Raw genomic sequence first — 14,511 nt, forward strand, 5'->3', positions numbered from 1 at the left:
TCATATATATATATATATATATACATAAAAGAGAACCCTAGGCCCGCCTACGTGGCGCCACCACAAACAAGAATTCCCTTTTAATTTATTTATTTACAAAACTAGCCTTCCCCTTTCATGAAAAGTTGTGATTTAATGAAAAGTAGTAACTTGTATGAAAAGTAGTTACTTTTATGAAGAGTTGCAACTTTTATGAAAAAAATATGACTTTTATGAAACGTTGTGACCTTTCCGAAGAGTTGTAACTTTTTCAATGAGTTGTGACCCTTTCGACAAGGCACAATAAAAATTTGTTCACACTATCATTTGTTGTCTATAAATAGAGGGATTTCCTGTCACAATTAATTGTAGGGTTTTTTTTCCGCTATTGGGTAGTCAAATTCAATTTCATTAATTAAGCTTCTTATGAAGTTTGTTTCATTCTTAGAAGTTTTCTTCCTCCAATTTCATGGAGTTTAATATTTACTATAAGTCTTAGTGATTCATGTAACAATGGCAATTCCTTTTTTCTATCTTGGAGACTTTCTTTTACCTTTGTTAAAAAATTTCAGCAAGGATGATTGAAAATTGATCTTCTCTTTTGTCCCTTTCTACATGTTTCTTCATATAAACAATGAAAATTGATTTTAATTGCAATGCGACATTACTACTCTTGAACCTCTCCGCCCACAACTCATAATGCTTTTGAAATGGTTGAATTCATTAAATTTGGTTCTTTAGTAAACAAATCTTTTAATTCTGCCACTATTATTTGTAGGTTTGTTTGCAATAAGACAATCAAATCCATAGACATTTATTAATTAAGCTTCTTATGAAGTGTGTTCCATTTCTTAAAGGTTTCTTCCTCTTATTTTATGAAGCTTAATCTTTTTCCGTAAGTCATAGTGATTCATGTATCCCTTGAAATTTCTTTTTGCTATTTTTGTAACTTTTTTTTTGAACTCTGTTAAAAAATTTCAGTGAGGATGATTGAAAATTTATCTTCTCTTTTGTCCCTTTTTACAAGTTTTTTCATATACTTTTTGAGAAAATTGCTTGTGGATTGTGTTATATTTGATAGCATACAACAATAAATATGTGATTACTAATATGGAACTAATGATGATATTTGTTAAAAGAACCAAACAAATTGCTCTCTTGCTTGCCACAGTTAGTATATTATTTTGATTGTTTTTTCTTAGGTACAAACATTTTGTATGGATTGAGGTATACATATTATCGTCTCTATTGAAGAAAGTTACTGAATTTTTTCCAGTAGATAATGAAGAAAATCACAGATACAGAGGCTCGAAAAAAAGCTCATAAAAACATGGTTTATTATCAGTTCCTTACAAGACTCTCCAAGTAAAAAAATTTCCCCTATTTCTTCACTTCTCAATCTTGGCAATAGTAATGACTATTCTGAGACAATGAGGAAAAACATATATGATACTCACAATTTTATGTTCATTTTTAACATATACATAATACAACATACTATAATAAAAAAGAGATTGATGGAGGTTCATAAGAAAGGAGTCGAAGGTCCTCCATTTGAATTTAGTTAATTATGTTCTTGTATGGATGTGATGTTCCACTTTACTTGGGAGTGTTGTTGTTCGAGGCCTTTTGGTCTCTTTTTTAATGTCTGATGGTGCTCTTTATAACTTCATGAAATTTACAAAATTTCATTACTTCTGACCAACTATTTCCATGGAGATTTTCTTAGACTTCTTTCTTATACATAAAATCTCTCTATGACTCATAATTTTTGTATAAAAAAAATGAAAATTATTAAAAATATTGTACTTTAAGATTTCAGAAGAATCCTTTACCCTAAGATAAAATGTTCTTGACAATGTAGTGTATGTATCTAAAATACGAATATTACCGAATGACCGTATGTAAGTTTAGTAAAATAGTTCAATCTTGTGCGAAGCACGGGTAATTTACCTAGTATATATATAAAAGAGAACCTTGGCCCTCCTACATGGCGCCATCACAAACCAGAATTCCCTTTTAATTTATTTATTTCCAAAACTAGCCTTCCCCTTTCATGAAAAATTGTGACTTTTATGAAAAGTTGTGACTTCTATGAAAAGTTGTGACTTTTATGAAAAGTTGCAACTTTTATGAAAGGTTGTGATGTTTATGAAAGGTTGTGATCTTTCTGAAGGATTGTGACTTTTCCAAAGAGTAGTGACTTTTCCAATAAGACACAATAAACATTTGTTCACACTACCTTTTGTTGTCTATAAATAGAGGGATTTCCTCTCATTTTAAAGCAACGAATATTCTGAACTTCTTCTTCTTCTTCTGCACAATTAAATATTAATGTACCTTGCTCTTGTTGAGTGTCTTACTGACACCATTGTTTTTGTATCAATACGTTGGTGAATAAAATTGTTCCATCTTGAGAGGATCTAATTCTTTAAACCTCGGGTATTAAAGGGGAATAATTTTCTTAAGGGGACACTGTGCATTCAGTGGACTTGGAGTTTTCCTTCTATTTCATTCTCTTTTTACATATCCTGATATTTTTTTTACAGTCATTAATTTATGCTTATGATATTAATTGTTGTTTTTGAGTACATGTTTTAAACTATGTTGTTTATGTTTCTGCAAAGTTATATAGTAGGTATATTCATTGTGCATAAAATAATTATTATTCTCAGTTCCAAGAATTCATGTTTTGATATTCTATATAAAATTTTATAACTTAAAAGTACTATATATAGGCTTACATATTATCTATTTTAACATAGATATGGAGTTTTTCACTTATCAATTGAAGAAATTTATTATGCAAGTTCAAAAGTTATAATTGCTTTCATATTCAAGCATAATTTCTTTTTTGAATTTGTTAACAAATTTTTGAATTTTTTCCTAAGACATATATCACAATTGTATAATCTATGCAACTTAAATGTGTTCTTTTTCTTATGAAATGCCTTTGTATATATATATATATATTCTTATTTTCTTCTTTATTTTCCTTTTAATGTTGACCAATTATTTATTATTTCCTCAATAATTCATTCATTAGACGTTCTTGAGTTATGTGATAATGACAAATAATCAAATTAATGTTGGAATATTGCTAATATTTATTTAAGAACCTATTTTCTATTATTTTTAATGTATGGATATTAGTAAAGGATTATTTGCAAGTTCAATGCAATTATTATTTATGACTGCGCAAAGTGCGGGAAAATTACCTAGTATATAAATAAAAGAGAACCCTAGGCTTGCCTACATGGCGCCACCACAAACCAGAATTCCCTTTTAATTTATTTATTTCCAAAACTAGTCTTCCCCTTTCATGAAAAGTTGTGACTTTTATGAATAGTTGTGACTTTTATGAAAAGTTGTGAATTTTATGAAATGTTGTAACTTGAAAAGTTGTGACTTTTATGAAGAGTTACGACTTTTATGAAAGTTTGTGACCTTTCCGAAGGGTTGTAACTTTTTCAAAGAGTTCTGACTTTTCCAAAGAGCTGTGATCTTTTCTATAAGGCACAATAAACTTTTGTTCACACTACCCTTTGTTGTCTATAAATATAGGGATTTTCTGCCACTATTATTTGTAATTATTTTCGGCTATAGGGTAGTCGAATTTAAATGCATTAATTAAGTTTCTTATGAAGTTTATTTCATTCCTCAAATTTTTATTCCTCCTATTTCTTGAAGCTTAAACTTTACTATAAGTCATACTGATTCATGTAACTATAACAATTTCTTTTTGCTATTTTGGTGACTTTTTTTTTAACTTTGTTAAAAATTTCAGCAAGGATGATTGGAAATTAATCTTCTCTTTTACCCTTTTGTATAGGTTTCTTCATATAAACAAATAAAAATGATTTTAATATCAATGCGACATTACTACTCTTGCACCTCTCAGTCCACAACTCATAACGTTGCTGAAATGGTTGAATTCATTACAATTGGTTCTTTAGTAAACAAAACTTTTATTTCTGCCACTATTATTTGTAGATTTGTTTCTCTATAGGGGAGTCGAATTCAAATACATTAATTAAGCTTCTTATGAAGTATGTTTCATTCCTCAAAGTTTTCTTCCTCCTATTTCATGAAGCTTAATCTTTTACTGTAAGTCATAGTGATTCATGTATCTATTGCAATTTCTTTTTTTTATTTTGGTGACTTTTTTTTGAACTCTTTCAATTAAATTTGTGAACTGTAAACTTGGATACAACCCGACCGACTATCTTTTTGAAAATTATGTTAAGCAACATGGCTTTTTCTTTTTGATTATTAGGAAAGTAAGATTATCTTTATTATTATTTGTGGATATTAGTGAGTTCATGTTCTCACAAAATTATGTTGTGAGATTTTAATATGTTATGTGTCCAAATTTTGGTTTAGAATTTCCTGTTGTGAACAGTTCCATTCAGATGACACCTACTTCTTGGTTGATAATTGCATCAATTCTTTGTAACTACATACAATAACCATAACAATAACTATGGTTCAATTCCAAATAAGTTTGGACGGTAATATGATACCTAAGCAATACTAATGACTATTTTGAGACAATGAGGAAAAACATTTATGATACTAACAATTTTAGGGTCATTTTTAACATATACATGATACGACATACTATAATAAAAAAGAGATTGATGGAGGTTCATAAGAAAGGAGCCGAAGGTACTCTATTAGAATTTAGTTAATTATGTTCTTCTATAGACGTGATGTTCCACTTTACTTGGGAGTGTTGTTGTTCGAGCCTCTTTGGTCTCTTCTTTAATGTCTGATGTTGTCCATGGATATTTGCTTACACTTCTTTTTTATACTTAAAACCTGTCTATGAATAATTTTTGTATAACAAAAACGAAAATTGAAGAAATATAGCCTTTAAGATTTCAGAGGAACGCTTTGCCTTAAGTTAAAATGTTATTAACAATGTAGTGTATGTATCGAAAATACAAATATTACCAAATGATCATATGTAATCATAATAAAATAGTTCAATCCCGTGCAAAGCACGAGTAATTTACCTAGTCATAATATAATCAAAATCAAACAATTTAAATCCATACATATAGAACCCACGGGGAATTGAATAAAAACCTAACCAATTTAGGGAAATTGAATTGGGGAATTGGAGAATCATTGGGGACTCAATGGGTGAATGGAACCCATTGATGAACTCCTTACATACCTCAATTTCAAAGCCCACAAGCAATTGATGAAGAAACATTGAAGACTTGAAAAGCCCAAGAAATTCATTAAGAGCCTTGGATAGAAAACCTTGGAGAGGAACTTTTGAAATTTTTGGAGAATGGGTAGATTTAGGGGTAAAAGTAGTCATAGGGGATTATTTATAGGCAAGACGTCATCGTATAAAATTTTGGAGCATAGGGAATGTCGCAAATAAACTTTTAAAATAACTACCGACTGACCCTATGATTGCAAACTATGGACCATAGAAATTCATACGGACCATACTATCAATTGTAAGTCGAACAACTGGGGCCTACGTCTTGGGAAAATCCTATGACCCATTTCTACGGACCGTAAATTTCTATGGTCCGTGGAACCCATCCGTAGACCTCAATTTTCAACTCAATATTTTACCAAGTCTGGGACCCTTCCATGGGACCTTCCTACGGTCTGTAGTCCATTCGCCATACCATATTGGTCAATCGTAGAATCAGTTACTAGACTTGATTTCCAAATCACTTTCCCACTTCCTATGAGACTGGTCTCTGAATCGTAGAACTTCCTACGAACCATAGACTAGTCTCGTAGACTTGAACCAGTAGTCGTGTTTGACATTCTTTATATTTCTAAATTTTGAGGTGTTACAATATTTCCTTCCACTCTTTTAATGTTCTAGATGTTGTCCCTAATTTTGATCATTTTCAATGGAGGAAGAATCTCTCTAAGAATGCTTTAATTAAATCCTCCCAAGAAGTGACAGAATCATTCAGCAACTCAGCCAATCATCTAGTAGGTTCCCCCCGTTAAGGGGAATGGGAATAATCGCAGCCGAATAGATTCTTGTGAGATATTCTTGAAGATGAACAACCCACAAATATCCATAAAGTTTCGAAGGTGTTCATGAGGATCCTTATGAGCTAAGCCCCCGAACATTCCTCTCATTTGGAGTAGTTGTAGCATTGTTTTGGTACATTGCTTTCCTTGTTGTATGAAGTTATCTGATAGCTCCATTCATCTCAATGATATTCATGTGCATGCCATTCAAGTCAACCAACTGATCATTTACCCGTCGTGACTAGCGTCGTCACTACCATTATCACTCATGTTTATACCTACTAGTTTTTGTACACGTGCATTGCACGTGTAGCCAATGTTAATTAGTACAATTTTTTAAAATGATATAGATGATAGTAAAACATGTGAGTAATAAGTGACTAAATTTAGGAAAGGGTTATTGTTTGTAGCTTTAAACAGTCAATTATATTGATATAACATTTTTCTTATGTAGTTCTCATATATCTTATACTCAGTGTGGCACTTTCCTTATTTTTTAAATATTTCTATAACATATAGTTTATAGGTAAACATAAGTAACGTTGATTATGTTTGTAAATGTTTCATATCTTAAAGTTTGTGTCTTGTTTTTAAGAAACTATTGTCTCCTCCTTATATCTACATACATATCAAGATGTTGTTTCCTAATAAAAAATGTATTTCATAATGTAGAAATGTTGATTAATATATTTCTTCTTTAAGATGGATAATGTATCGTTGTCAATTTCACGTGGTACACTTGAAAAACATCATATTTATTTGTAATAGATAATTGCATGTACAACTTTCTTTGTTTGATTCAAGATTACGAATCCTTCATGTGTAAATTTTATATGAGAATATTAACTAAATTGTTTGAGTATAATAGTATTACGAAATATAACATAATCAATCCATATTCACAAACAAGCTAGAGCTTAATACAAATGGTTGAAATAATGATTTGGGAGCATCAGGGGTGCAGCTGACTAAAGTGGTTTAACTTTCTAAAGACAATGGCACAATTCTTGTTTATGATTATGCATATGCTATGTGTATATGTGATGACAGTCAAAAGCCCAATTTGAGATTACTGGACCCAAACACGTAAGTTCAGATCATGTTGTTTGGTCAACATTAAACTTTACTTTGTTTTCTAGTGAAAGCTTTTGTCATCATTTGGTCAAACCCTATAGCATGTAACAATATAGTATAGATGACAAAACTCATAATGTTTGTATACCAATTTGTTAGCAGTTACTTATCGGCTACAACAATCCATCTACTTCTATTACTTTTTTTAATCCCATTACAATCATACCTCAATTACATGCTTCTTAGAGTCGGCATATGCATTCTCACTATTCATTTCACTCTATTTGGACCCATTTCATTCTAGTATTTACTACTAATTTATGGATCTCAAACAATACAAGTTCTCTATATTTCCTAATGAGACGCATCTTAACAAACTAAAAAGATTCCTAGTGAATTGACCTAATGTATGTTTATCTTCTTCATGACTACACATAATTCCAATGATATGACTCTCATATCTATTATGTACCTGATGATGCGATGGAGAAGGGAACAGTTCACAATTGCAAGATAAGATCTGAAGCGAAGAAAAATAAATAAAAATTAGTAATTAGCAAACAGAAGGGCTAATCAAATACAAGAGAAAACTATAAAAGGATTAGAAGTAAAAAATGATATTTAATTTACAATATATATATATAGAAAATGAAAATAACTATTTATATTCCAAATCTGAAGAGTCTATGCATTAGTTATACCATTCAATTAGTTAAATGATTAGAAAATTGAAAATACTTAATTTAATACGAAAAACAAACTAAATGCTTTGGAAACATAAAATATTTAATTTAATACGGAAAACTAACTAAATAATGCTTTAGAAACAGAAAATAATATACGATTTAAATAGCTGAAGTTGTATGGTTGTTGGAAAATGGGATTGAGCCATTGAAGAGACATAACTCATAATTGATAAATAAAAAATAATTTTGGAGTTGGATTAATAATTAATAATTAATTAATATATATAATTTATAATATTTTTATATAATGTAGGGGTAAAATGGTAATCCAACTTTGCACTTTGGATCTTCCCACTTTTAGTAATATATGATAAATAGGAAATACAACAACACCAAACAACAATCAACAACTACTCAACAAGCTTACAAAGCAACTTCACTAATTGAATTCTTAGCCACCATTCCCCGGCAGCAGCACCATTTTTAATAAAGCTCCTATTACCCTAAAAACAATTAGACGATTAAGCGTTCGTTTTCAATAAAAATACCCAACAAAGAGTTGGGTTGAATCCCACAAGAAATAGTGTAAGGATAAGAATTCAATCAGGAAATTAAGAATACTAATCTATTCATTGTAGCACTTTAGAACAAAAGAGTGGATGATTCCACCAAATTTAATAAAAAGGTTTGAAGTATCAAGTATCAAATTAAACTAAAATTAGAAATTCAAGCAGGAAAGGAATAATCTAGGGCTGCATGAATTGGTACGGATGTCACGTTGCGGTACACTAAAACAAATGTGATATTTAGCTACAAAATTATTAGCTACGATACAAAATTTGTCAATAATTATTTATTTTTGGTGATAAAATTATATCTCGTGCTTAAATGCACGAGTCACATATTTTTAGTTACGAAATACAATATTTCGAAGTAAAAATTTTGTCCTCTAGCATTTTCCGCTAAAAAATAAGTTGGCACAATTGATTGAGTAAAATTAGCCACGAATATTAGGTTATCAGTGACGTGATCTTTTTGTCACTAATAATTTACCATTTTATGACGGACTAATTTTTTTCTTAAAATTATTTAAGTTTTGGACACGAATATTAGGTTATCCATAAACTTCATTAGTCTATTTGCTTCTGTGAAAAATAATAATATATTTTTAGTTGTTAGTCCATGTTATAAAAAACAATAGATAATGTCTACTTGCAAATTTATACTTCACAAAGGTGCAAAATATTTTGTGTATTTTTTTATTAATCTTTACCACCAATGTGAAAAACTGAAATTAAAAAAATAATGAAAGAAATTAATCAACTTAATTTTCAAATATTGCTACTATTAGTATGAGTCTAGAAAGCAGGTAATTGATCGTCAACATGTTTGCTTTCTATATAGGGGCAATTTGATCATTTAAAAAAGCCGCCAAAAGTTACTTTTTTCATTTTAATTTGTTTGTCTTATTTTTCTTTTTCCATCTGTTATATATTTGAAAATTATATAAAAAATACTATAAATCACATTAATTAGCTACTTAAAATATATTGACTTTAAAAATTTAATCGATTCCACATAAATTAGGACAAAGAAAATATTATATATTATGTGAAATGACTAAAATGTACTACACATCACAATAACAAACAACTTAAATATTTAAAGATGCAAAAAATTTGGTTGACTTTCAAAATTATATCGTGACATATAAATTTTAAACTAATTTTTTCACTTCCGTTAAATGAAAGGTATATGTGAGCTCATTTTGTAACGGTAGGGGTATATGTGAGATGTTTCTATAACGGTAGGGGTATATGTGATCTGTTTCCAAATGAAAAAGTTGAGGGGTATGTTAGGCCCTTTTCCCACGTATAAATTGAGTTAGAGGGAGAAACAACTCTTATTTGAAAATGACATAAAAAGTATTATAAATCACAATAATTGACAATTTAAAATATTTAAAAGACGTATTTTTTTATTTGAATCTCGAACTATCGTTGATAAATAAATTAGGACAGAATGAGTAATATATATTATTTGAAAATTATGTAAAAAATACTATAAATCACAATAATTAATAATATAAAATATCTACAAATTATAAGGAAAAAAATTGATGGACTCTTGAAATTTAATTTATGTCACATAAATTGAGATAAAATGAGTAATATATACGTGGGTTTGTATTATTCCAATGTCTAGTATTGTGATAAAACACGGTAATGGTTAAATTTTACCCCTTCAAATTTTTCGTGAAAATTTTCCCACCATTTTAAAAGTTCAAAGGATTTCCCTCATCCTTAAAATTGATATAAGTTCACAAGGTTATCCGCCACCTCTACACAAATCCTCATGAACCCCACCAATTCCTTATCGATGAAATTTGCAGTAACATCTAATTTCCCTCAAATGTGTTCTTAATATATCAATGTTTGCTTCAATGAATTTAAACGAGGAATAAGAAGATATCAACAAACTTAAATTTCAAGCATATAGTGTTTCAGGTTTGTTCTGTAGTACTATTTATACATAAAAAATTAGATGTATTCAAATCTTAAACATTTTGATACCAATTTTTCATATTTGAAGAATTCCTTTTGGGATTTGTTACTCCCAAATATACACGTAAGTGTACGTGGTCGCGTAAGTAATATAGATTCTTAAAGAAACGAGTTATCTTTCCCAAGGGACATATGATCAACTTATATTCACTTAATTCTACAACTAAAAGTAAAAAGTAACATTTTCACGAGTTGATGATTTATTGTTTATCTACTAATAATTATGCACTAATTGAAAGTAACTAATTGTGAACGACTTTGATATAATGTTTCAAGCAAGTTAAAAGCAATTCCAGGGCTGCAACGTATAAAGAATATCATGTATCATATTATTGGCTTGGAACTAATTTAGTTCTCAAGTTTCTGGTTTGTAGGGTTGATGATATGATCTAGGTTATACGCCTCTCGTCGCCTACCCCAGTCAGCTATCTAACTACATCATTGAGCGGGGATAAATAGACTAACTGGCAAGCATTTATATTTCATCCTATTTCGTAACCAAGCAAGGTGTTCTTCTGGGCGTCACTCCTGAACACTAATCTCCTCAATTTAATGGGTGGACCGAGCTCTCTATATTCTCTGGTCTATCTAACCTCTCCTCTCCCGATTTTAAGATTAGACAATAGATTTATCTTATGGTGCGCAAGCATAAAATACTAATACAAAGAATATAGAAGCAACTTGTATTGACAACCGAAAATTAATTCAACAACCTCAAATAATCAACAATCAATTCGTAGCTACAGCCCCAGAACTAGGGCGTTTAGCTACTCATTGTTGGTGTTCTTTTAAAAATGGGGCAGCACAAAAAGATTGAAAATGTCTCTCAATAGATTGAAATGACTTTCAATAGCTTTCAATAAGTTTATTAAGCATTGAGGGGCTTTAAATAGCCAACATAAAACACATAATCTGCATAATTTAAAATTTAAACAACCTAAAATATCTCAACAACATAAACAAACTAACTAAAATTCAAAATTCAAATTTATTCAAACTAAATAACTTATTTTGCTAAAAGTTACTACAGTAACTAAAAGCAAACTTCAACACTCCTCCTTTGCTTTAGTTACTACAATTGAAAAAACATGCTCCTCCTCAATTTTTGCTTTGGTAGTTGATGCTGAATTTTTTTCATTGTTTTTGAACTTACAAAATTTCTTCTTTTGATTTTGTTCTTCAAAATCACATGCGATGACATTGTCTTGTGTAGAGGTTGTAAGGCTTTTTCTTCCATCATAACTTCCCACATATCATAGTCTTCAAGATATGATTTCATTTTCACTGACCAAATCTGATAGTTTTCACCAGTGAAAATTTTTGGGCATTCAAAGAGAGACTGTTGTTTGCCATTATTTTGGTTTAAAAAGTTGGTTTAGAAAAGCCTGTGCATTGAAAAATGCACGGGTTGAAAAGGTAGCTCTGATGGGTTAAAATGGGTAGCCCTGATGGGTTAAAAAGGTAGCCCTTACGGGTTAAAAATGTATGGTAATTCTTTGGAAGATTTCATAGATCCCTTAAAATCAATGAAGCTCTTGATACCACTGTTGGTGTTTTTTTAAAAATGGGGCAGCACAAAAAGATTGAAAATGTCTCTCAATGGATTGAAATGACTTTCAATAGCTTTCAATAATTTTATTAAGCATTGAGGGGCTTTAAATATCCAGCATAAAACACATAATCTGCATAATTTAAAATTTAAACAACCTAAAATATCTCAACAACATAAACAAACTAACTAAAATTCAAAATTCAAATTTATTCAAACTAAATAACTTATTTTGCTAAAACTTACTGCAGTAACTAAAAGCAAACTTCAACACTACTCATGCAATTAGAAAACAAGAAAATACAATAGTTCATGCAATTTCCGGAAAATAGAAGAGTTAACGGATTAAAACCTAGTACAAACTTGAATTCTTGCTCTTGCACACTAAATCAAAAAGTCGACCCTCACAATGGAGCCCTAGGAGTCTATTTATAAGAGTTAGAAAAGTTGGAGTCAAATACCACTACAATTAGGAATCCTATTGAATGATTTTTTAGCTGGAAAAGTCGGCATTTCCTTGGCATATTGCGCCTGCCATCACGCCACAGAGATGCCAGCATTCTTGAAGTCCTGGCGTGTCGCGCCCCAAACATGTCCTAGTCCGGCATCCTCTGGCGCATCACGCCCAACAACGCGCCCCAAACATGCTCTAGTCCGGCATCCTCTGGCGCAACGCGCCTAGCACTGCTGATTTTTGCCTTGGTCGTTTTCTTGCTCATTTTTTCTCCTTCTTTCTTCGCTCCAACTCCAATTTCATCAAGAGTTCCTGAAGCATCTAATCATATGTGTGAGTACATAATCATCACAAGTTACACCAAAAATCAAGCTAACAATTAAAGATCATTCTTCAATTTAATCAATTCATGGGCAATATTGACAACTTAGGCATATAAATATGCCTAAGATCACCACCCCACACTTAGACTTTTGTTTGTCCTCAAACAATCTTCAAACTTATCAACCCTTTAAAATCAACCAAACATTTTTTTTATCATGATCTTGTAGTTCACTTTGGATGCAACAATTCATAACATTTACACCAAGTACAACACATGCTCAAAGAATGACTCTTTTGTTATTTTTCCGGGCTAATGCAAACTCATACCACATATCAATTAGATAATCCTACACATGCCATAAATGCCCTCACTTGTTTATGTTTAGTAAAGCCTTTCACTCAAACAATTTCAAACTCAACAAGGCCTATTTTTTTCAAGCAATCAACTCACTCTCACAAAAACAGTTCTTACTTTCCTCAACATACCATAAGCATGCCCATAATGTGTTCTTACTTTCGCATTATACTTCTCAAGGAATCAAGAGGACTTTCATTTGGTTGTGATGTCGGCTTAAGGTAGGGATGGAATATTTGGGAATCATTTTAGTGAATACACCTCCCTAATGCATATGTTATTATTTTGCCAACAATCTCCTTCATAGATTTTCCTTCCTCCTAGTATACACTTCATGACTACATACCCGCTTTGTTGCTCCATATATATTTGTCCTTTATTTCTTTTTCATCATATAATTTTTATTTTTTTATTTTTTTATTTATGCCTTTGCACTAGCCATTCAAACTCCAGATTTTAACATCCGAGTAAGGTACACATTATCTTGATAGGATCAGGGCCAATGTCTCGAGCATAGTTCTAAATTAGCCACCCTCAATTTTAGTCAAGGTGCACATTGTCACTAATAAGGACCAGGGCCAAAATAGAATTTTCTTTCCCACACAATGTAGCAATTCATCCTTAGCTATATCAACCAACATTTTCCAACCCTTCTTCTTAACATAGTGTATTAAGGATTTTCATAGGATCAAAAGACTTGGTATCAAACAACGGGTTTCGGCTTATCATGTGGTTTATCAATAAACAAGGCTAAAGGCTCAATGGGGCTCACTAGGGATAAATTCAATGGTAGGCATACAATTAGAGTTAAGAATTGGCTATTTCAAAGAAACGCCTCAATCACATTCCCTAAGTCATACAAGCTACTAATTCAACACGCACAAGGCAAGTTCTAGATATCAAGTTAAGAAAGAACCAATCAATTCTCACCACACATGGCATTATGACACATATAAGGATATATCAACTAACATGCTCATACAAGTTGCATTACGGTATTACTACCCAATTAAGCCCATTTTCATTTTATTTCGAGTCAAACATAAGAACACATGCTAATTACAAGGTCAACCATCTATTGCATTTGTCCAAGTATAACTACCCATGACGTTTGGCTAACTTATTCGGAAATAGCATCAAAAGATCAAGGTTGGTGTTTCAATCCTACTCCTCTATGTGACTATTTTCCCTTAAGACGGTCGTCATCCATCTATCATTGGGAATTATCACTCCTAAGACGACTCTAAGATTCAACAAAGCAATAAACTAATTCTATACGGTTCAAAGGGACAATCCTCAGTAAAGGTACCAAAAACAAACTCTAAGGAACCCAAAAGAAAAATTAAACTAGAAACTAACAACTAGACTCGATAAAGCAGTAAACAACTATATACATAAGAGAATATTACCCCACCCCACACTTTAAAGATAAGCACTGTCCTCAGTTCACAATTAAAATAAAGTATAAGGTTAGGAATACTCCCTGGGGACTCTAGGCCTCGTCGTCA

This window comes from Solanum stenotomum, chromosome 5 (assembly GCF_019186545.1).
Source record: "Solanum stenotomum isolate F172 chromosome 5, ASM1918654v1, whole genome shotgun sequence".
Classification (NCBI taxonomy): Eukaryota; Viridiplantae; Streptophyta; class Magnoliopsida; order Solanales; family Solanaceae; genus Solanum; species Solanum stenotomum.